This window comes from Chelonus insularis, unplaced genomic scaffold (assembly GCF_013357705.1).
Source record: "Chelonus insularis isolate UGA/USDA-ARS -01 unplaced genomic scaffold, ASM1335770v1 contig_131_pilon, whole genome shotgun sequence".
NCBI classification, from domain to species: Eukaryota; Metazoa; Arthropoda; class Insecta; order Hymenoptera; family Braconidae; genus Chelonus; species Chelonus insularis.
Genome location: NW_023276372.1, coordinates 2,199,212 through 2,224,652, shown reverse-complemented (window position 1 = coordinate 2,224,652; position 25,441 = coordinate 2,199,212). Strand labels below are relative to the sequence as shown.

The window sequence follows — 25,441 nt, the reverse complement described above, 5'->3', positions numbered from 1 at the left end:
AAAATGGTGCAATTAATCGGAGCATAATTACTCACCACAAATCGAGACTGAAGAATTTATGTCTTTTATTGTTTCATTGAACACGAAAATGACAACTGAACATTAAGTCTACACTTTTCAGTCACTATTAGATTTGACACTACTTAAATAATCTTCATAAATAATTCAGTTTATCAATTAATAATTCGGTGATCCTCAACTCTGAGTTCATTTGTAAAGTTTAATTAATTTCTAAAATGTCTACTATTCACTGAACACTTGCACACAAATAATTAATTAAAACCACGTCACTGTGGAAGATATAGTATTCAACGTTAGGATAACAAACTCTAACACAATACAAGCTTGTTAACTTTAATGTTTCCTAACATTTTGACAACAGGTGAGGGAAGAACTTTAATTCATTTTTCACCTGACAAAAGCACGTTTTAAAAAGCAAGCATAACTTTCTTCACCCTATCAACCATTTACTGATAACTATTCAATTTTATTATCTCTATATATTTCTCTGATGATTATCAACTTTCAAACACAGTAAAAAAAAAAATTCAATAATTGAACTAAAATGAATTTCTAAAAATTGTCTCTTATAACAATTCACAATAAAAATATATTTTTTTTAAGCAGAGATAATTTTTTTCAAATGACATTAAATATTCAAAAACACTCAATGTTTACATGAACAATTAAAAAATTCACTTCATGGTTAATAAATTTACGAAAAGGTTTACAGCCGAATCACGTTTCGTAATTCTTCCGTGAGTGTCTTATGCGATTCAGAGGCGCGTACTCTGAACATCAAGCTTCGAATAGCCGGCGTTCCGTAGTGAAGCTTGCAAGCCCCACCTCCATGGAAACGGATCCATCCGAAAGTCTACGAAAATAACCGAACTTGTACGATGACTGTCGCGCGAAAATCGATGGATACACCCGGTTCTACAGATAATTGTTATTAATTGAACATTCGATTAGGCTGATTTCTCCAGAACTGTCACAACACACTGTCCTAAGTGTCAAATGTATGTGTGTCCGTAATATGATCTCTCACGAATAATTGACTTTAAGTAAGATTGCAACTGTATAATTGTTCCGAGACTTTCAAATACTTTAATTGCTGATAATTCACTAATTGACAAAGTTGCATAATGACATTTAAATATCGAAATGTTGATATGAAAACTTTTTTATTGATAAATGGGTAGTTTTTGCAATCTAAAGAGAAATCGGTTGATGGACAATTGGGTCTGATAAATGGTTGCAATTAAAAAAAATGATTGCAACACAAAAACCTTTTTTAAAAGAATAGCCGAGTTAAATGTTAAATAAATAATGCGATTATCAATGATGAAAGCTTTTATCATTGAATGCGGTAACTATATTGCAGCCAACTATGTATAACTTGCATACATTTCGACACTTCAAAGCATTTCAACGCCTTCATAAAATACTCCTGAAAACGACTTGTGAATGATTAATGCCCGAAACGGCTTCTCATGCAGTTCTCGCGAGACTTAAGAAACGGTTTACGGATCTTAGGCTCTCAATCACCCCTTCGCCCTTCTAAGACCTCTTTCTCACACTTACTGTCTATTTCTCTACTTTCTCTGCTTTTCCTCGTATCCGCCAAGTTGATGGATTTCCTGCACAGGATTATTTCTTCAGCAGAGTGAAATGTAAAAGTCGAACAGTATTCCTTCAGCGGCAACATTTCGTCTGATTTCAAACTTCCCTGAACTACATTATCTTCTTCCACGTTCCCTGAAATTACATAGTTGGTATTAGCATCATCATAATCAAAGTTTATACTTCAAGAATCGTGAAAAGTATAAAAGAAATTAATGAAGTTATAATAATATTAGATTATTTTTTATAATTCATATGATATATTTTTTGCTGTAAAGAAATTAAATAATAAACTTAATAAAAATGAAGTTAGCAAGAACACGATGAAGAATAGAGCAAACAACATCATTGAACCAAAACTACAAGCATCAAAACATGTGTTTACAGCTTCCAACATGTTGAAGTACACAAGAAATTACCTTCAAGAAACATTTTTCCTACTTTTTTATGAAACCTCTTTTAACGTTTCTCGAAAATTTCTCTCTGAATAAAAAAAGCATAATAGATTTTTAAAGCTAATCACGACTACATAATCGAAAGCTTGCTTTTTTATTTATCTGACCTCAAGTTACAATATATCCTGGATTATGAAATACGAACGATAACATGGTGGAATAAAGAAAATAAATGATGTGTCAGTAGAAATGATTTATACATAGACATAAGCAATGGAAAAAAATTTTCCATCGACTCATAGAGTCGAAGTGTAAACAGGATCTGCAGTGCATTGCCGATAGAAAATTACATCCCGTCGCAAATGCTTCCGATGGTATATCAGACGAAAGAAACGAGGGAATGAAAAATAGAGAATAATCTAATACTTGACAGGAGAAACATTTCCGAAGATGATGACGTAAAATAATCATTTATCGAACGTATACGAACGCAGCGTTGATTAAATTAAAAAATAACAAAGTTTTCTTGATTTCCTAAATTCTTGTTACGCAACATACAAACTAGATTACATCAATTCAATCATAAAATAAAATGGATGAAATCCTTTTACAATATTTATAAATAAATGAAAATATTTCTATTATTAAATATAATAAAATATTTATGACAGTTATTTCGGACATTTAATATTGTGATATACATTATCAACGTTGACATAATGAATATAAATAATTATAATGTTATTTAAAAAATATAATGAAAGTTGAATTTAATCTGAAACCTTTATGTAGCTGTATTAAATATAAATTTTATTATAATGTTATTGAAATTCTACCCCGTTGAAAATATTATCAATACCATTAATTAAATTTATTATTATGATTCAATAATTTTCTGAGTGATGAAAATTTTGTTGATTTTATTGTAATTGAATTAAGCTAAAGTTTTTAAATTTTGATTACTTTTGGAACATGAAAATATTTATTAATTAATATTTAATACAGAGTTAAAAGCTGTTTTTATATGATGTTTCTTTGTATGAATGTGTATGAAGATAGCAGATAGATGTGTATGGTTGAATTCAGTATTCTAAAGCCAAATCTAGCTGGATGATAAAGCGAAAAAATCACCTAGCTGTTTGGACATGATGAATAACTTGAATTTTCAACAGATACTTTGCAAAACAAAGTTTTATAATCTATCATAATTTAGTACATAAAAGAGTATAGTTAACTTATAAAATAATTATACTTTACGAGTTATTTTTATCTTAATTATGATTAATTTTTTTCTATTTATTAATTATTTTTTAATTATAGCAAAATCTTAATTTTATCTTCCAAAGTCAACGCTTTAAAAAAAATTTTTGTTAATATTGTATTCATTTTTTTGAAAGCATTAATTACATCTCAGTTTAAATTTACATGTTAGTTTGAAAGAGATGTAATTGCAGTAGAATAATAATTACGTACAAAAACAAACGAGAGAGATGGAGAAAAGGAAAAGAATTTTTAATGAACAATGCTAGTACATTGTTCCTCATTTGGCATGTAAATTCTCGTTAGCTTACACAAGAGAACAAGTACTCAGCTTCATCTCGACGACCGGAAGTAAAGAAAAAATAGAACTCTTGGGAGTATGAAAGGGAAAACAAAAAAGGCAAGAAAAATAAACCATCGGTCAGCGCACGTGTATAGCTTGTCGCATGCAAAACCAAAGTAGGTTCTAGTTTTGCTTCTGCTCTTCGCCAAGCGGTTTGAAACTATAGAATATAAACATTAGACTTTATAATATCACCACCGGCACCTAAATATTTCGACTCAAGTATTGCTTTTCCTTAAGAAAAAAAAATTCTACCCGATCTATTTATTTTTATACTTTTAACATTACCATTTTTTTTATAAACCAGACTAGTCATTTACATAAAACTGGAATTTTTATTTCAACTTCTTACTTTTTATTTTTTGATTATTTAAATTTAATAAATTTATTTTAGTTAATCTTTTGCAACGAGTTCAATTAAATTTTAATCCTACTAAATTGCTCATTTATTTTATTTTTATAAATATTGGTGTTTATTAATACCTAAAGTAAGCTCTTTGACATGACAGAGTAATTTTTAGAATGAAGAAAAGTAGAATAATTCAGTTTGACACGACTTCAAATTACTTTGCATTAATCCAACTACCATGTGTAAATGAAAGCAAGATTCTGAACTTTCAGTGTTGTCATATGATATGTACATATATGGTAATAGCGAAGAGAAAAATAATGTATACAGAGCTTTGCAATTCTCTTCACATTCTCATTCATCTTTGTAAACGAGAAGCACCAGTTGGCGTACTCGATCTACGAAACTTGTGCGCGTGACTAACTGTTCATCGTACTCATCTTTCTCATGTTCCATAATGGGTCCTCACTTGCACTTTTAATCGATGTTCACGATTACATATATCTCCAATTTATTTTTCAAAAAACCTCAGACTGAATTAACATAAAAGTTTTAATTTTCCTCATACTTTTTTATTACCAGAGATTTATATTTAGTTGATAAAAGAATGAAAAAAAATTTAATGGTTATATTTTAACGATAAAGCGACACTCGATGGCATTGGAAATAATTTAAATTGTTCAAATGCAAATCCAGAGATAGTAATAAAACGAAAGAATGAAAGAGGAGAAGAATATTGCAGCATTTTTATAACGTTGAGCTGAGCAATATAACTTTACTTATATTCCCAGCTTCACCATGTGACTATTAGTAGAATCTAAAGAAGAATCGATAAATAACAAATGCTCTTTGAACTAAATCACGACCATTTTTTCGATTGCCAAATGCATTCGTGCCTGCGGTTTTATAGCTTAAATAAATAACGAAAAAAAAACTTTGAAAAAATTCTAAATGAAAAAGAAAAGCCATTTTTTAATTGAAGAAATTTTTCCCTTCAAAAATAAATATTTCACTTAAAAATACTCAAATGAAATTGAGTTCTAATTAAAAAAGAATTATTTTAAAAGCTGAAAATAAAAATTTTACAAATATTAGACAAATTATTTGTCAAGAAATAAAAATTATAAATATCCAAAGAGTAAAACTCTAAATAAAATTTGGGACTTGAAAAGGAAGTTTTTTACGCGAATTTTATTCTGAAGAGTAACACTCAATTCAACAAATTTAACTTGAGAAAACGTTAGAATAAATTGGAAGAACGATAGTAAGTTGACCAAACCAATTTGCCATGACTGTAAGTGTATTCTAAATAGCAGCGAAGCATGAACGTTTCTGAAGCTCTGACTTTTGCCTTTTGGACGTTGGGACTAAAGAGGAGAACGAAAGGGATGAATGAACACTAGTACGAAGCCCAGAGGCTGAAAAGCATGCGGGTGATTCAACGGCAGTGGTGACGGTGGTCGACGCTCGTTAAGAGTAGCTCTGAGAAATGCTCGACAGTTCCAACCGACAGAGAGAACTGTAATGGTGAGAGACCAGAGACAGAGTGTATGGCCTGAGGGGTTAATAGATGGCCGATGTCCTCTCCATCGAGGTCAGACACTGTGTCACTTTCTACGTCCGTCATTACGAATGCAGATTGGACTACTGCCATTACCAAGCCCGTATCTAATCGCTCGCGACCATTTTCCCAACTTCTCTATTTCCATAGGAATATTCATTAATGAAAATTACTTTATTGTCTTTGCGTCATTCGTTCACTTTCGTCACCTCGAAAATGAGAGTTGTCGACAAGCTTGACACTTTAATGATTAAATCATTCAAACTATGTCTCCGATGTATTTGATTATCATTGAAAAATCATTTGAGGGAACTGTGATAATCCATCAATCATCGTTCAAAAAAATTTATCACTCGACTAACATCAATAAAATTTTAATATCATATTGAAGATTTAATTATTTAGCATCAATAAATTACAAAAAGTGAAAATGATGAACGGAAAAAAAATTTTTATTTGAGCAGTAAAAATATTATTGATCGAGCAAAGAGTGTCGATGCAATTAATCAAGAAATAAAACCTGGTCAACAGAAGAATCCTAAAAAATCAATAAAAATAATCAACAGATAGTTCAACGTAAGCATCTATAATCTTCACTCTGTGATTACTAAATTATTGATCAACATTAAATTATCAAATATATCATATTAAAAAGTTAATCTCCTTTATCAGTAATTCATACAAAAATTCCTCGCTTCGAATTCCCAAATCAATGAAAGCTCAAAAGAACTTTAATGAATACCTCGCTAATTAATGAGTATTGTTGCGAATAATAGTCTTTTCTCTATTTGATAGATAATCGTTAAAACTCGGACGCTTCCGTTTGAAAAGATAAAGGGTAAAGGATGAAAAAATAAAATAAATGAATGAGAATAGATTACAGTCGAGAGAAAAATATTGCAAGCTTCCCTTTGAGATAAAGAAGAAGAAAGAAGACAAGCAGAAATCTTCGACGCGCGTCGATGAATTTCCGACACGAAGAACCCTTAAGTTTGGTGGTCAATAGATCAAAACGTCTCCCTTGGCTTTTAGAAGATTCTCCAGTGCAGCTTTACTACTACTTCTACTAGTACTACTACTACTACTGCAGTAATACTCCATGAGTATTACGGGTATATAAAGGTGATGGTAACTCAGTGATCCGACTCCAAGCGCACTGAAGGAAATTTCTTGAGCTTGTAGCAATGTTGGCCAGACCTTCGGGACCGATGAACGTGGAAAGAAGGTTTTTTCTCCATCTCGGAAGTACTACGTCACACTGTCAAACATGATTTTCTCTTCCTCTATTTTTTTCATGTCTTTACTTTAGCATTTGCTGGTAGTTCAATTTTACTTCTTCCACACTTCAACTTCAATCTTCATTTACGGAGGAACTTCTTGCTGTTTGTATTACAATTTACCTTAAATAAAATGCCATTGACAGCTCTGAAAGAATTACAAATTATTAGTAAAAGATTTAAACACAAGAAAATATTTTTAATCTTTCGATCTTACCGTAAAGATAGTCAACTATCGTATTTTTTTTTAACGAAACAATTGAAGCTTTCTTGACTAAATAATGAAAAGCTTAAGAGAAAAAAGAAATAATTCCAAAAGACCATTAAGATTCTTAACTAAACGACTGTTCGCTTCTTAAACCCCTTGCTCTATCCTCTCCTTCACCCCTTCTTTTCTCATATTAAATTCTTTTTGACTAATATTTGAATCATTTTAGAATTCAAAGCATTTTAATGTTAAATTAAAACAAAAAAACGAACATCAGATTTAAATAAATAAATACAGACAAAATAAAGTTAGAGCGAAAGTTTTAATACATTTCTCGACGTTTTTAGTAGAATATAAAAAAAAAAATACAGAAGAAATGAGACATAAAAAATAAGGGTGAAAAAAACGAGTAACTGGGGATGCTATAGTGGATGGTTGTCAACGGATTTCAACGAGGAAAAAGGTCATGGTTATAGACATGAATATGTAGATGAAATTTAGGATCCTCAAACGACTTTCAAGCTCGACCACTTAGAAAATTATGAATATCTGACAATTTTTGTAATAATATGATGCTACATGATTATCATCTATGTAATTTTTCCCTATTTTTTCTGGAAGCTTTTCCTGTTCTTCAGCTCCATACTTAAAAAGTTGAATCCAGCAATCAAGTTAATAAGTCTTGGATCCAACAAGAATACCAATGATTTTCTTTCATATTCCAATATCTAAATCGACTTTATCTCAGTCAGTCTGTCCAAATACCCAAATGATTATGCTTGTGGAGTACAGACAGAAGAGTACTTGAGAATGAGAAAATAGTCGAATAAGTAGAAAAGAAATTCGAAACGTTACGGCAGAAAGTAAGAAAGTATAAAAGTCGACTCTGTTGGAGTAGGAAACTGAAATAAATAAAAGAAAAAATACTAGAGTAATAGGGAAAAGAAACAGATAAAAAAAGAATTCTGACGAAGATATCCTAAGAAGGAACAGGAAATGAGAGTGCTCAGTATCGATTTTAAAAAGTTAACCGTCCTATGGTCAGTTTTGCATACACATTATGATTTATCAGAATTTTGAATTATTAAAAAACATTTTAGTATTTAATTATTAATACTGCATTATATTAAAACTGATTCCATAGGATTTGCATGTTGATTAACTTGGTGTTATACCTGAAAATTTTTATAATTTAATATGATTATGGTAATATATGCAATCAAAATAATTTATAATTAGCTGGATTTTAGAAAAATTATTATAAATCACAGAAAATATTTAAAACGATTAGTCTATTAAGCATAGTAGATTGAATTAAATTTTATTAACAATATTCCTTTTACGAAAGATCTTAATTTTCTCATTTTTTCTAGCTTTTCGTTAACTTTCAAGTTTGTAAGTTAGATGATATCATTGTCTTTTACTCGTTCATTCTCTTCTATGCCATCCAAACCACAACGTCCCTCAAGAAAATTGTACTTTTCTCAACAATTTCTATTAGCATAGTTTTTACATAATTGCATGGGGACTTAAGTAGAGTGCGCATACACATAGTCGGGCACACAGTTATTTTACGATTTTACCCTAGCCAAAAAAGAGAGACGATGAACTGGATACCGAGGATGGAAAGAAAAGACAAGAGAAGGAAAAAGAAGTGACGATAAAAGAGTCAGAAGAGAAAAAGAAAAAAACTCCAGATACTGACAAGAACAACAGCCCACTGACGACAAGCGAAAAAAACGCTCGAGGGGACACACTCTTTTCATGCTTCTTTTTTTTCCAACATCAACAGCAACCTCTTGTCTGTAACGCTAGAATTCACATATTATAATCAATATGCAAGGTAAAAAGATACTGGAGAACTACGCTCAAGATTCTTCACGCGCTTTTGATGCATCCTTTCAGTATAAAAGAATACCGGACAACCTTTAATCCACGAAGTTTACGCTACAGTTTTTTTATGTTTATTCAATTTACTCTGTTATGGTAAAATTTCAAAATTAATTATACTTTCGTTATTTTATTTTATATGTAAAGTGATTAGTCAAACTTAATATTGTTCTTAGATAAAAAAATTAACAATTTTTCTTACATAACAAATAAAAATTTCCTTTTTTCAACTTTTATAGAAAAGAAAACTGGTTCAACAAAAAATTAAAAAATACTTTCCTTACAGAAAATTTTTTACGTAGTAAATCGTACTGTTTTAGATTATAATTAATGGAAATGAAAGAATAATTATTATCAGTACAATAACCCCGTTTGGCTTTTGAAAAAATAATTTTCTGTTTAAATGAATAAAAATTCTAGTTTTTTAGCATGGCATCCAGTAAAAAATTTAATTTACTTTAGTCAAGTATTTATATTTATAAGTATCTGATTGAAAAAAAATTCAAAAGAAGCGTGTTATAAAGTTTATCTTATGCTTCAACATAGAAATTATTTTAGCGTGTATTCGACAAAATTCCTTGATCTTAGAATTATATTTGCACAAAAGGATCATCACTAGCATATTCACGTTCAAGAGCTCAAATTAAATTTATTTGTTCTCGTGTCTCTACCCTTTCTTTTAATTTTTTTGTAAAGCATTTTGGTTCTCTCTATGAAAACCTGAGCAGGAGACTTAGACGTTTTGTTCGTTGTAAAATCGTTGCTCAGTCTCAAGAGAATCGTGATGAAGAGTGGATGCTTGCGGAAAAAAGAGGGACTACGATAAGTGGATCCTCCAGTAACTCTGGAAAATTTGTTTCACAAAAGTGCGGTATGCTGTCACAGTGTAAAGAACGAAAGAAGTAAAAGCGTCAGTGTATAAGATGGTAAACAAGCATCTAAAATAAAAAAAGTTAAGGAGAATAAAGAGAGAAGACGAGACAAAAAAAGTAACAGAATTTTGAAAAAATGAATATGCTTTTAAAAGTAATTTCGAAGCAGCTAAAAATAGCAAAATGTCACTTTCAAAATCATCTGATTAACCTTTCATTTTTTAGGAATTATCTAATTTGAGAAGAGTAAACAGTTTGAAAGGGCTATTACCTCTTGAACTAGTTTCTGTAGCAGAGAAAATTCAGAACAAACGTCAAGATTTGGTGAAATTGTATTTCTGTAAGATAAGAAATTAAATTGATAAATTAATATCATCATGAATTTTTTACACGACGTTTTACCACTTTCATATTACAAGGTTTACAAAATTAGATGAGATCTTTGCTTATTTTAATGATAATCTCATTAATAATATTAAATATTTTTATGATTCCAAATATGGAAACTCATTTTCGATTCGATATTTTTGGATATTTTCCAACCTATTCATCTAAATTAGAAAAGTTTTTCATGATGAAAAAGAATTAATTAAACCCATAGAAATAATTGATTGATGTTAACTTATTGATAAAGCAATGAGTGAAATCAAAACATTGAACTCTGATGAAAATTTTTTTCAATTGTAAATCATTCTGTTGAAGGGAGCACATTAACGTAATTGAATATAATTGACTGAATTTTTTACATTGCTCGAATAGAGAATAAGTTTCTTATACTTGAATGCAAGAATTCAGTAGAATAAAGCTAAGGGTGTGCAATCTGTCAGCACTTGACAAAAGTTACGTGTCTCGAATGCTGCATACGCGTGACTGGAGTGTCGACACGACAGTGCTCGACTCATTGAAATGAAGAGTCTCAATTGTGCGTATATTCAAAAGCCGACAAGTACATAGGGTGAATTAAAAAAAAATGAAACGCTCACTTTTTCTTCGTTTCAAGAATTTAAATTGACACTATTCGTCCAACACCTAGACTTTATCAACACAATACCCTAAAAACGTTACACATACATACATTAACACTTCTGACATTGTTATAGCTCATGAAGTGAAATAAAAAAATTACATAATTGTCACATATATAGAAGAGACTGTTATTCATTCCTAAAAGCTACTGAACTTTTAAAGTCTTCAAGCAGACTTCATTGGTCCACTGGGAAAGCCCAATATCTTAAGGCCTAATAAAGCTCCTTTTCCGACCCTCTTTTCTTCACAACTATTCTTTGCTCCATTCCCAAGAGAGTCGAGAACCATTGCCCTACTCTAAAGATAAAAGTCTACTCAAATTCAAATTTTCAAGCTGTTATCAAGAGCATTGTCACGTCCACTTCCCTTAGTTGGCATGTGATTAATTTATTAGCTCAATAAATAAATCATTCTGTTATGATCCTTTGTCATTTGTTTACTTTTTTTTTTAAAGATGCAAAAATTTCCCCATAAGCTAATGGAAAATAAGTTAAGCTTTGATGAACACTTATTACATCACTGTCTATAATCAAAACCATAATTGTAGAGTAATTGTTTCATTAAATTACAAATACCAATGGGTTCAATGAAGAACAAATCTACTTATCAGCGATTAATTCTGATAATGAAGCTTAGCATGACTTTATCGAATTCCTGTCATAATTATCAACGAAAATCTGACGTGATTAATAAACGATTTTAACGAATTGCCAATATTACTAACGATAGGACGTTAAAGCTAACAATTAATTTGATAGAATATATTACGAATAAGTTTCTAATCATTAAATTTTCATTATAACTTCAGTAATGAAAATTTTTGTCTTCATTAATTTATTACATTGCATCTTGACTTCATTACAAACTAATTTTCAAGAAAGCCTGAGAATTAATTACATCATTAATAGTCTCTATTTACAATTTACTACAGCTATAAACTTAGAAGCTAGAATTTCTAAACAGTTTGTGGATTAGCACCAACAACTTGATGAGAAAAAAAAAGACTTCTGTTGATCATTTCAATCTAGTATTAGACATAATAAAAAATATTATCTCTATCTCTTTAAACAATAGTGAGTATTTTATTTCATTTTTTTTCAAATAAAACATTTTAAATAACTTTTTATCATCCACGATCGATTGCTTCAAACATCAGAAAATAATAAAGCTACTCCACCTGTAAATGACGCTAGAAATTAAAAATAAAAGTTTCAAAAATTTAAATAAATAGCTATTGAAAATAACACATAAATACTAAAATTATTGAAACAACTGAAAATACTAATGGAAACAAACTAGAACAAAGTTTCGAACAGCAAGAGTTTTCCTTTAAATTATTCACAATTACTATTAATACAAGCTTTAATCCAAAGTGTTGTAATTCGACAAATGGCAAGATGGATACGACAACTACTCTAGACAGCTTGTTATGTCTCATAGATGTACAGAAGAGTAAATTAGAGTACTTCGTAATTAGCACAAAGCTGAACGTGAAACAAACTAAACAGAAAGCTAGACATGCAGATACAAGTACAAGCTCCTTGTACTAAAGCCTTTCATCAGGGGTAACCGTATGAATCTGAATCTCGTTCATCTACGAACTTTATAAGTACAGATATAAGTCGTTTGTTCAATAGTACTACCGTCAACTCTTTTGACACATCGTTCATCAAAATCTTTATTTTTAAAAAGAATTTCTCAACTCTCATTCTTCAACATTTTTCATCATATTTTATGTTTTTAATCAGATCCCATTTTAAATAATATATTTTATATGATATCGAACATATGCTTCTAATAACATATAATTTATCTTCCTTTCTTCAATTTTTTTTCCTTTTTATATTTTTCTTTTTTACTTCTTTTTCTGGTTGAAATTTTTCTATCAAGTCTGTTTTCGAGGTTAGACGAGAAGGCAAAAAAAGTCTACAAGTGTAAACGCCAAGAATTCGATGAAAGTAGTATCCGTACAAACTTTAGCCGTTATAACTCGACAAAAAACTAAAGAGCATTCCAACAAGAGAACCACACACTCTTGAAACTTACTCATACGATACATTCTTTTACGCCATAATTTCTTAAAAAATTTTTTTTATCAAAATCTTTGAGAAGTGCACTTATAATGTTTCAATATTTCATTTTCCTTATAAAATATACACTTTATTGTTTATAACCACGATGTATAATAATAAATGTCGATATTCGTGAATAAACACCTGAATGTCAATTTTTTATATCCATCAATTCGACCCAATTCCATTTTTCTTGGTCTTTATTTTTTATATCTTATTATTCATTCATTTTTACATAAAATATTCTATTTTTACTCTACTCGATTGATATCCATTCATTTATAAGAAAAAAGATGATAACGATACAAAAATGATATTCTTCAGTTCATGAACGTCAGCATAAAGTGAAAAATTGATCCAATAAATTTATTCTGAACTTATTAAAGAATCTTCTAAAGAAGATACAAAAAAATAGATTTTATTCATGAATATGTCTTGTTTTATAGTCCTAATCAATAATTTATAAAATCCACCTCTTATAAGTTAACTCCAAAATAGATAGATATATAAATGTGATAAAAAAGTGACTGCAGGACATTTACCAAAGAGTTGTTTATTTCGAGTTATTTAATTAATCGAACTTGTTTTGATTCATAAATCTTGCTAGAAAAACGATGTGTACTTTTCCTCGAATGTAATCAATTTACGATGAATGAATTGTTTTATAAGCATATAAATTTTCTTGAGATGGTCTTACTTACGAAGAAAAAAAAAATTTACATCATTTCTTTTGGCTCTGTACTCCTTACAGTCACTTGAGATCACGAAATATCTCTAAATGTCGGTCTACTAAGAAACTTGGAGGCAAAAGTTGGCAGTGTGCTGAAACTGGTTTTTGACTCAGCAGGATTCTAACATAGACGAAGCATTTCAACAGACTGAGCATCAATGCCAATGAACTCTTTAACTTCTAGAAATCTTTCAGACAACTCGACATCGATTAACAATGATTTCTCTTTTCTTTTTTATTTCTTACAAAAGATATGTAAAAACAGAACTAATCTATTTCATTACACTGATTCTCACGTGCTTCGTTTGATAAATTATCATAGAAGAATAGTTCAAAAATTTAATTGACAATTTGAAGTTTACAAAATAAAATTTTAACAAGCTTCAACAACATTCTAGTTATTACAATTAAAATAAAATAATTAAAAAAATATTTCAAGTGATCATTTAATTGTTTTTTTTTTCATTTTTTTCAAGAATTTTATTTCTACTCAAAAACTTGGATTTTGTGTGGCAATAATAAAAAACCTCCTAACTATCAAATACATCAATACTATTAGTTTAAAAGGCATCAATATCTTCATAAACTAAAGCAAAATGAAAGCAGGCCTAAATCACAGAAGATAGAAAGTAAGTACGCCCAGAAATACTCAAGTCCCTGAGGAGAAATGTGGTTAGAAATGAGATAATAGGGATAATAAATGATCTGGAGAACCCTTGTGAACATTCTCGCCGGAATTTTATTTCTTCAACAAAAAAAATATATCGCAATAATGGAAATAAAGAATAAACAAAATGATGTAAGTGAATGATTCTTATAACACCAAATGAATTTTATTCATAGATCTTCTCAATTATTTGAAGTCAAATATAAAGAAGAAATGGGGTTTAAAAAGCACATTTTTTTATTCATCGACGATCTTATTCATGATCAGTGATTCTATAGAGTTATTTGAATGCTAATTGAAATATTACATTCACCATTCAGAAGATTTAAAAATTTTCTCATTTATTTTGGAATTGTATTTAATCTGGACTATAAGTAGGTTAACACTTTGAAAGGTATAAAAAAATTTTTATAACTAATATTCAAATTTTTAGAAAGTAATAAGAATTCTCTTCAAAGTAACATCAGTGAAGTATTGTTACATATGGTCATGAATACCAAGTTTTTACCTAAACAGCCTAACCTTGCACTTTTAGAAGCCATGTCATATTCCAAACTTCATCCCTGCCTGAAGAGAGAATTTCTCTTCAGAATCTTGGCTAAGTCGCTTTAAATGGTAATTCACAGTAGGAAAGTTCGTCTTTGCTGTTCTTCTTGCAACTTGGTTGCTTGTCTATCTGTTGTACAAAAGACGATCAAAGTCCGTCCAAAGTTTTTGTCGAAGATATCATTCTTTGATAATAATTAAAAGCTTAAGATTCAAAGATAATCACTTCATAAGAATGCCGATAAAATTAAACCATTAATTTAACTAACCAAATTAAGAAAGTTTGTCATTTGTTTTGTCATAAAAACTTTATCATTATCTGTTGAACAAGTCACAGTTCATTTTCAAGATGATACCGAACAAAATATTCGTAATCCCGCTTAATTTAATTATTATCTAAGTGATTTATTTATTTATTTGCAATAGTGTCGAAAGATATTGGATGCATGAATCATTCTCTACAGCATAATGCCAACGATAGATAATTTATTTGACAACGTTCGTCAGAAATGCACAATGTCAGCAGTACTCCTCCTGCTTTATCACGAAATTTAATTATTAATTCAATAAATAAACATGTCTGAAGCTGTTATCATTATTACGTAACTGCTAACACTAATTAATTTAATAAATTAATAGATTTATTAGAAAGTATGTAAATAGTATTAAAGATCATATACGTGAAAATCGCGATGAGATTAAATTATTGGGGTTGATTTTAGTTAAACATTGCTTGACTTCTTGCCAAAATCATAAATTGAAAATAAGATAGAAAAAAGAAAGAATGATAAAACATTAATCAACTATTTTGTTAAAGAGACCCAAGTACTTTAGTCATAAAAGTCATAAACAAAACTTCTTGATACTTGCTGAAACCTGAGAAATGCAATTTTAAAAGCGATTCCATAAATCGGTCGTAAATTTTCTACGACATCCACTCGTTTTCTGTCTATAACACCGTTACCCCGTCAACACATTTACGATCGAAAAGTTGTACGTGACAACATCGTATAAATTGTCATATAATTTAAAGACAAAATATTATTTAAACAAGAAATAGAAAATATTGATAGGGGAGACAAAATAAATCAAAAATTACTCAAAACTTTTTAAATTCTTAAATTTAGAAAAAAGTTTTATAAAAGCAGATAAATGTGAATAAAACATAAGTTATTGGCCAAGTAGAAGATGCTTACTTAGTTCTCTAAGGCGTCGAAAATCAAATTTACTGCGTGGAAAGAAGCTGTCGTACAGCCTCTTAAATATCCTTTGGAATAAATAAAAAGTAGAGAAAAAATGAAAATAAAAAAACTTCTAGTGGTTTTTCTTTGGGGAACACGACGGACATTTTCTTGGTAGTGAGCCAAAAATGCGACTACTTATAAGACTTTTTGGAACACTTTCTACATCTCTCTCTCTCTCAATTTCTCGTAGAAAACGATTTATCGCTCAACGCGGCATAATCAGCGAAGAAAATAAAGGATCTTCCGGATGTTTGCTGGGAAGAACACAGAAGCGTAAACACTTATATCCCCAACAAAAGCAAAAAACAATTGAAATGCTAACAATGTTCAATAACTAATAACATAAATTTCAAGAGAAATATTGAAGATTTTCTAAATTTGGCAAAAATTTAAATGAAACTTGACAAATCGAAGTATCCGGATAGCATCTAATTTTCGAAAGGCTTTCTTAATAGTTTTTATAGCTTATGTATATCCGATAATACCTCACAGACCAACTGGGCACGTGACAGAATGATTCAAGCGCAAAGCATAATTCAATTTTATGATCGAGCCGCTTTATACGTTATTTATATTATTGAAACGGCGAAAAGCAGGAGTACTCGTACACCAATTCCATACAAAATCCATAAAGCTATTTATTACTATTGACGTGAAACGGTTACTTTCCACAAGGTTTTTCCGATCTCAAGCCAAGCTATACAACTCCACTGAAGAAAGCAAACGGTATTATTTATTGTTTAACTTTTTCTCCAACCATGGGGCTTATGTATGTTTCGATACACCAATGAAAAAGCGTGTCGCAGTGCTACAACAAAAATATCATGTTATTACAACCAGAATTAATAAATGAGAACACAATAGTAATTCACTTTGTTAGTTTTCTCTACTTACGTGATGGTTGATGTTCATTGTTTTCCACAAAAATAAATTACTTCTATAAAAAGTACAATTAAAAGCCTTTCAAGCTAAAAAAAATTCATTTACTGTTTGTGATTAATTCAAGTTACAAATTGCAAAACTGAATATTACAAGATGTGTACAGTTGACACATTGTTTCTAGTCTAGAATAAAATTAAACTTCAACAAAGCTGGAATAATATGTTAATTTCTATCAACAAATGTCATTTTAATAATTGATGTATGAGGAGAATTAGAATATAAATATGTTATTTTCTGATTTTATAATGAATATGTCATTAAAATATTTAATATTATAGACATTAGGTAAATTATGTAATTACTTAGTAAAATGTAATTTCTATTAACAGATGTGTTCTGCTATTTGTATTGTCAGAAAAGGGCATAGAGAAAAGAAGAGATTAATTTAACGGATATAATTAGTACTGAGTCATAATGAAGCCTCGACAAGTCTCTTGAAATATTAGGTCGATATAAAATTCAATAGAGGCAGTGAAAATGTGCTGGGCGCTACCGAGATAAGTAGAGATGCTGGATACCATCCCCATGAAAGTGGAGAATATACGATACGGCATTAATGAAGTTTATTGGCTAATTTATAAAAAGCTAAGTGGCCGATTTACCAAGATAACTGATCTATTTTTTTGTTATATACATACCCAACTCGCTACCAGCTAAGGCGAGCGTCTTTGATGACTGTTATCAATTTTCTTACCATCTAAATTAGACTACTAATATTCACAAGAAACTCACACAGCTAACTTTCTAACATGATTAACTCTTTCAGTCATTATTAATTAATAATGATGATCAGTCAAAGAATTATTGAAAAACTATTCATTTATGTGATGAAAATATCTAAAAGAGGAAAATATTACAAATTAATATGAATAAATTTCAATAAATCTTTGTTGAAATGTAATAAATTAATGTGCATAGCGTATAAAACCGATTAGCAAACAGAAACTTTGAGAAACACTCCAAATTCCAACCCACTACTAGGATGTTAATATGGCATGAATACCTGAATATACAATAACGTATTTGAAACCACCAACTGCATTCGACGTGCATGTGAAATATGAGACTACGCATGTAAACATAAACGTAGTATTTACGCTAGTACGAAACAAAATTTTCCACGCATTCTGGTACAGGTAATTGGATAGGTAACAATTATGACTAATGAATATGAACTATACTAAAGCAAGAGAAAATTACATTTATTATGACAAGTAGAAAAATCATGAAAGATAATCACAATGATAAACATCCACTTTGAAGCTCTGTGTTAAATGTGACTAATCATTCATGTTGAAAATAAGTTAATGACTAAATGAAATATTTAATGCGAGGGTATTCAAAACAATTTGAATAGAAAAACAAAACTAATTACTTAAGAAGTTTTTTAGATGATAAAATGAATGAAAACGCAAATTTTAGCAACTATCCATCTGATAAAAGGTTGGAATAACGAGTTAAATCACTGTCAGCAGATACTTTTTATGCAATCGTACTCTTGGAAAATTTGTTGTTGTAAAAGTGGTTCTAGTAAATAGTATCGGAATAAAAAATGGCGACACTTGAGAAAAAATAACTTTAGCACTGGGAAAACTCTGATTGTCTCGATTACGCGGACAATAGCCGCGATATCTTTTGCGCTCGAGCACCCCGGAGAAAAAAGGCAAGCAGTGGAGGAAGTGAGGGTAACAGATAGTAGAAAGAGTAAAAAGAATAACGAAGAAAGGGAGGAAAATATAAGCAAGAATCGTCTCTACCACCAAGGCCTGATAGACTGTTTCCGGTTTCAGATATATAATGCGAGTCGCGTACAACCCGGAAAATGAAAAAGCCTTTTCTACTATCGTTCCTGATTGGAAAACTACGAATTGCTTCCTGTGGTCGACGGATTGCCAGAACGATGGGCTTCTTCGTTGAGAGATTAACAAAGTCATTGCGTCGTGCTGTGCTTTCTCTATATTTTCTTCAGATTATCTCATCTTTGTGGTTTTTTTACTCTTCTGAAAGTGACGTTTCAATAATAACTTATTTAACCCTCAGTTTAACAAACATTGAACGGTACTCCATCTGATTATTATACTTGAACGGTGTTTTTTCTTCAGCTATTTTACAATTGACAGGAATAAATGAACTTTCTTTCTAAGAAAGAAAATTATTTAATATAAGTCCATCGAAAAGTTACAACCTTTGAAATGTCAAAGTAACAACTGAAAAAAAAATTATAAAACATTAGTAATGAATAATAATTTAAGTTTGTAATTAACTCAAAGCACACAGAAGATAAAATAATGCCATTTTAAACATTTCTAAATTAATGAATTAACATTTGAATGCCGTTCAGTAAATTAAGAAAAAAAAACATAAACTTCTGAATTAGACAGATAAATGCTTAGACACCACGCCAAGTTAAGTGAAAATTGCTGATAAAAATTTATAACTTAGTTTGAATCAAAATAGGCATGATCGTTTCTTACGCATACTCGATTTCACTTTGATGGGTATGACAGGCCGTTAATCTTCCTATGAATTTCAATTGAAACGATTCGATAAGAGTACCCAACACACGCTACCCCGGAAATTTGCCGTCAGCATCAACACTCAAGAATAATGTATCGAAGAACACTAAGCGAATGAAGAAGAGGATACAATAAAGGAACGAAACTATAATATTGTTCTCTCTCTATCTTTGAAGGAACTTTGAGGTATAGGAGGAGCTGAAGAAAGACACTAGACGCAGAGTTATGATCGACCAGAGGCACTTGAAGGTGGTTAGAGAATGGCTCGTATAAATTTATATGCTCATTTCATATTCGCTTGCACCATAGATTAAAGTAGCTTATAAAGGAACCTCCTTCACGTAGTAACAAGCTACCTTTATTACGCAGATACTGATATAGAAACAAAATTACCGAGGTTGAAGTTAAGGATGAAATTTAAACATATGATGAGATTCCTATACTGTAAGTTTGAAAATTAGACGCTTATAGATTCAAGCATTTGCTGTAGCTTCAAAGGATCTTTTTCGATTGAAAAAATTTTATATTGAGATCTGAATCTAAATTTAATAATTTTATGCAAATCATAATGAGGATCCAATGTAAATACACAGTAGTAAATCTGAAGATAAAATGCTTGTATAAAGTTTTAAAGCATTCACGTATGAGTGATTATAATATAACCATTATAGTATAATCATAAAATATGATTAAAATGTGCACATACTTGATATGTACGAACAGTAAAATAAAAAAAATTCATTCAACTCAAAAGCATGAACATTCCACGATAATGTGCAGCTTTAAATATTTTCTCTCTTTGAAATAATTTTTCTATTATCATCAAATGTTTAATTTTTTGCATTAACTGTATTGTATGTTTGAATATAATTTTTCAAGTAGAAATAAATTATTCTTTTTTTAATATGTTAGATGATTAAAATTCTTACCCACTCAGGAGATTTCTCACCAACGAAATGTTGATAAATATACGTCTTATTCTGAGAATCTGATGCCGCTACACCACATAAACACTCATTAGTTTACTTCTTACAGCAGAAAAGCAAATCACAATACACCTAAACATACAAAGAAAAATTAGAAACATAAATATGATAGATTAAATTACAATTTAAAAACAATAATACATACGTGTTGATGCCTAAAAAAAAATAATTGATTCATAAACAATGTATTATAAATTAAAAAGAAATTACAAGACAATCAATAACTTGCTAAGTAATTAACCAATTACTCACCTCATATAAATTATTTTACTCATAGAATTCTGTTTACTATCTCTATACTCCGTTTCTCAGAATTTATTATTGCGACGCAAAAATTTATCAAATGTCCAGTAACAAAATTACGCGTATTACTTAAAAAATATATATTCAATATAAAATATATCAAACAAAAGTCTTTTTTTCATATATAAGACTATTTTCTTTTTTCGGAAAGACTTTATAGTTTAAATTCATTACTTCGCGAACACGAAACGGCCACAATTGAAAAGGACGCCAAGCGAGAAAAGCCGGTGTTTTGAATAAATAAATATATCACGTTTTATGTAATAATTACGACGTAAAAACTAAAACTAATATAATTTATTTTAATTAAATAACTAAATGTATTGAAAGTGAATTAAATATCTTTAACATTTCGAAGAAAACACGATAAAAATTAAAATCGCGATCGATGCAACAATCACTACCGCGGGCGTCGAGCGCCATATTGAATTAACTTGCTGAGCGCTTGACAAAAGAATTGCGTAGTAAATAAAAATTTCGTAACGAGGGCGCAGCACTAGTAAAATAACGAGATATCGATATCTCCACTGAAGTGAAATTGAAGTTGGCTATGAGAATGATTAGAGCACTAGAAGCTGCGATGACAAAGAACTAAAAGGGTTCGTACGAGAAGTAGTTTACAAGTTTTAATTGGTAGACAACGGCTACGTCGTTACAAACTTGTACATATATATCTCAAATCCACACCGGATAGCGATTATAGTTACTCTTTGTTTTATAAATTAACTGAAGCTCGCGCATCGCCCTCTCCCCTGTTCCATTTCCATCTACAGGAATTTTGCACAGTATAGCGTTCATCTACTCTAATAATACAACGCGCATACGTGTCAGGGAAAACGATGCTGCTACATTCACTTCAATTAACTGGTAATGGATTAACTGCTTATCTTCCATTCCTTTCCTACAACTTTCAAAGTGTACTGAGCTAGAATTGTTAACAATGAGTATTACTTAACTATTTTATCGTAAGTAAATGTTATTCTTTTACTTATAAATTATCCTATTGATTTGTTCCATTTGGTTGATTAATTTTATTAACGTTTGTTACTCTGATGAGATTCAATTTTTGAATATACTCATTTGTACTTCAAGAAAAGTAAATAATCAATTAAATCAATATAAATGAAAATTGCAAATTGAAATCATAGTAGTAATTAATTTCTCAAACAAACGAAAATCAAAGGATCTTTTGATGAAATTAATTCATAAATAAATGAATACAATTTTTATTTTGTACATCATTTTTAAAGTTAATTTGTTTTCAAATTCTACTTATCACAGGTCGTAATGAGAACATTTTATATAACAAGGTGGATAAAAAAATGGAGCATTTTAGGATTAAATATTCCTCACCGTCTTCTGAGATTCATCTTGAAGAGAAAAGAGTTTTTTCAACTTACGGAAGGTTAGAGATTGCCCAGTTTATGCTAAATAGATGCTTTGCTATTCAGAGAAGTAAATCAATTTAGTTCAGGCGTCACTACTCATACTAATGGTAAGACAGCTTCGAAATAACGACTTCAAAAAAGTTTAAATTTATCGAGTTTTAATTGAAAATATCTTGTTCTACTTTCAACTCATCAACGTAAATTGCTTACTGCATTAATTAGATACTCTATAAGTTCATTCAATTACTGAGAGATCAAAGTCTTATAAGGTTGAGTGCATATTTTAAAAAATTTGTCGAAGTAAATTGTTAGAACTTCTATCACGATTTTTACAATTGAAGAATAATTCTTAGTCTGAGAAAAAAAAAATTTTTATTGGAAGAATAATAAAGTTCAAAGACCATGAAAAGCCCGGAAATAAATTTTTTAAAGTGCCAAAAAATAAAGATGAATTTATATATATATATTTTTTTGGGGAAACCGATGTACATTCAACTCGCGTACCCCTCGTAAAATGCAATCGTTTCTGTTTTATACCAACCAAGACTCTACCCAACTTCTTCAAGTAGATGCTCGTTCATTTTACACACTAGCTCCTGCCAATAAAATGAGCCGTAGCGAGATGACTTTTAGAGTATCAAGCATTTGCTATTTTTCGGGTAAAACTGTTTCAAGTTAGAACCGAAAACAAATTTGTCGAATTCAAACGACAGTAACACACTTAGAACCAATGAAATATCTAAACTTTCATAGGTGAGTTGAAAACCCAATGTGATTTGAATAAAAATTTACGAACAATAAACAAAGTCCTTTTTTAAGCCATTTACTAGAAGTGTTTTTCTTCATTTATATATGTGTAAAAATTTTAATAAAATACTGAACAAAGTATATTTTCAGTAGAAGTATTCAAAATTCTTGTAGTTTACAAATTTCATGAATAAAACAATAAACCTTGGCTGTTTCGACCAAACTTTGAAGGTTTTTTCAACCGATAAATTTAAATAAATAATTTTATTTTCGAATTTTCTATAAAATGGAAACTTTTTAGTAATTTCAAAAAAATTTAATTTTTTCAGATAGCTTGGATTGCATTAATTAACTTAATGAGAAGACATTATCGATTAACTAACATGGAGTTAAAGTGCTAAATAATTGATAAAAAAGTTGTTCATTCTAGAGGATATTTTTTGGCTAGCAATACCTCCTTCAAATAAATTTCCAATGATTCAAGTGATACCTTAATGCATTGTGGATCCAGTCCAATTCTCACATATAATAGCACCACAAAATCTTTTGTATTTGTACTGGTGTATAAAAGCATATAATCGAACATGAACGAAATTTGTTCTCTCTAGCTGCTTATTCTATTCAGCAAAAATATTTCACGTACAAATTGATATTTCTCGACCGCAGTCTCTAAATCTCGATGGGAATTAATTTTGAATAGATTCCCTCAAGAGAATCGATGGTGAATTCTCGAAATGATATTGTATTACTCTTTCATTTCGATGTATGTTATAGTCGAGACATGTATTTTCTATTATCTCTACTTTACTTGATGAAGATTGCATATTTCATTCAACACTTGTTAAAAACAAATATTACAACAACGCAGAAAAAGTATTGGTAAATTTAAAGAAAATAAAATTCACTTAGAGTATAAAACTATCCAATTGATAAAAACGATGTAGAACAAACTAAATAACTATCTTTTTTTTCAGAGAACATAGCAAACTTGGAAAATTTGTCGGTGGAAAGTAAACAATAGTCGCTCTAAACTCATTAAGAGTATCTGTGTAACCACACTCCTCGATCGTGTTCGTACAACGTTAACCAAACGAGAAGCCGAAAAGGTCGAGGTGGGTCGTGAGGGTGATAGGCGAAAAGCCAATTCTGAAATACGAATTTCTGGCGGCCCTTCAGGCAGTATTTCCGTTGTCAAACGTTAAGCCAAAGTGATCGACCAACCGGTAAAATACAGAGATCAATTGGAGATCGTTATCGCATCTGGTTGTTCCTCCATACATTTATTTTCTCCGTTTTTATTTTACCTTTTTTAACTAAATTCGATAGAATCTCGAATTACGATTTTCGGCCTCACTATAAATTTATGCTAGCCAAAATGGAAATGCTCCCACGATACGCATAAATACAGCTTATCTTACGCTTATTGCTATTTAGATTGATATCCTGACGCCTCGGCCTTTAAGGGAAAAATAAAAAAATAATAAAACAGTTTCTTCAAAGGCTTGTGTATTGCCTATTATATTAGATCTAACATTCTAACTCTCTTGCTTACGAAACAATACGTACGTATCTTTCCATTACTCATACGAGCACCTCACTTAGTCTTTTATTTACGAGCTATAGATTTATCTCAGAGAAACGATGAGAATGGCCAAAGACGTGAAAATTTATACGATGGCGATTTTTCCCTTTTCACTCCTTCGTACTTTTCGCCTCATAGTCATGAAATTTACCACCCGATTACGCGGACTGAATTGATGCTTTTTGTGTCCCTACTATACTAGCATTATGCTGTACCCTTCACCATGACAAATCTGGATTGATACTTTACTTCAATCATTCTAATCAATTAAAGTCAAGAGTAAATCATAGCTATTGACATACCAATAAACCACACCATCATTTTTAAAGAACATGGTCCTTGTAAAAGGATAAAAATGAGAGTTTTATTCATCATTAGTTTTTTTTTTTTTTCAACTGAACCAAATTTACTGAATTTAACATTTACTTAATTTACTTCTAAAAAATACTTTTTTCGTTGAAACTAAACTTATTTAAATATAATAATCAATAATTTTTCCCACTTAAAATTTAATGTGCTTATTTTAAAGCAGCAGATATATTAAATTTATGAGCAACTATTTAATGAACAACAATAAATCAATCATTGCATTAATTTTCGCATGTTTATAGTACAAAACTTGGTATTGATATTTATTCAATTTCCGTATATATTCTGAATACTATATAAACAGTGAATAGCTAAATAGTTATTGCGCTTTATTTAAAAGCTAAATCATAATTTATTCCATGAATAATTGAAATTTCAACATTTCAATGCTGTTAAAATTATTTTGTACCATATTTTCCAGATATCATGGAGCTGACTAATTTATCATATCTATCTACATCTGAAGACTCTATTTGTAAGCTGAAAAGACATTTATCAAACAAATTTCAAACATCACTAATATCAAATTAAAAATATATGTATGT

General features: G+C 30.0%; 1 protein-coding gene and 1 long non-coding RNA gene across 2 annotated transcripts in view; one reads left to right on the top strand and one right to left on the bottom strand.

The window, feature by feature from the left end:
• Positions 1–20,998, bottom strand: part of LOC118073218 (TWiK family of potassium channels protein 7-like) — a 152,831-nt gene extending 131,833 nt beyond the window's left edge. The window contains exons 1-3 of the mRNA XM_035093593.1: positions 20,760–20,998; positions 20,451–20,579; positions 1,585–1,758 (exon numbers count right to left, since the gene is read on the bottom strand). The gene's annotated coding sequence lies outside the window, so the exon portion shown is untranslated. The remainder of the gene's footprint in view (positions 1–1,584; positions 1,759–20,450; positions 20,580–20,759) is intronic.
• Positions 20,999–21,636: 638 nt separating this feature from the next.
• LOC118074087 (uncharacterized) lies at positions 21,637–23,502 on the top strand. Its single transcript, XR_004691179.1, has 3 exons — positions 21,637–21,775; positions 22,092–22,305; positions 23,275–23,502. It is a non-coding gene; the product is annotated as an uncharacterized lncRNA (long non-coding RNA).
• Positions 23,503–25,441: the final 1,939 nt, after the last annotated feature.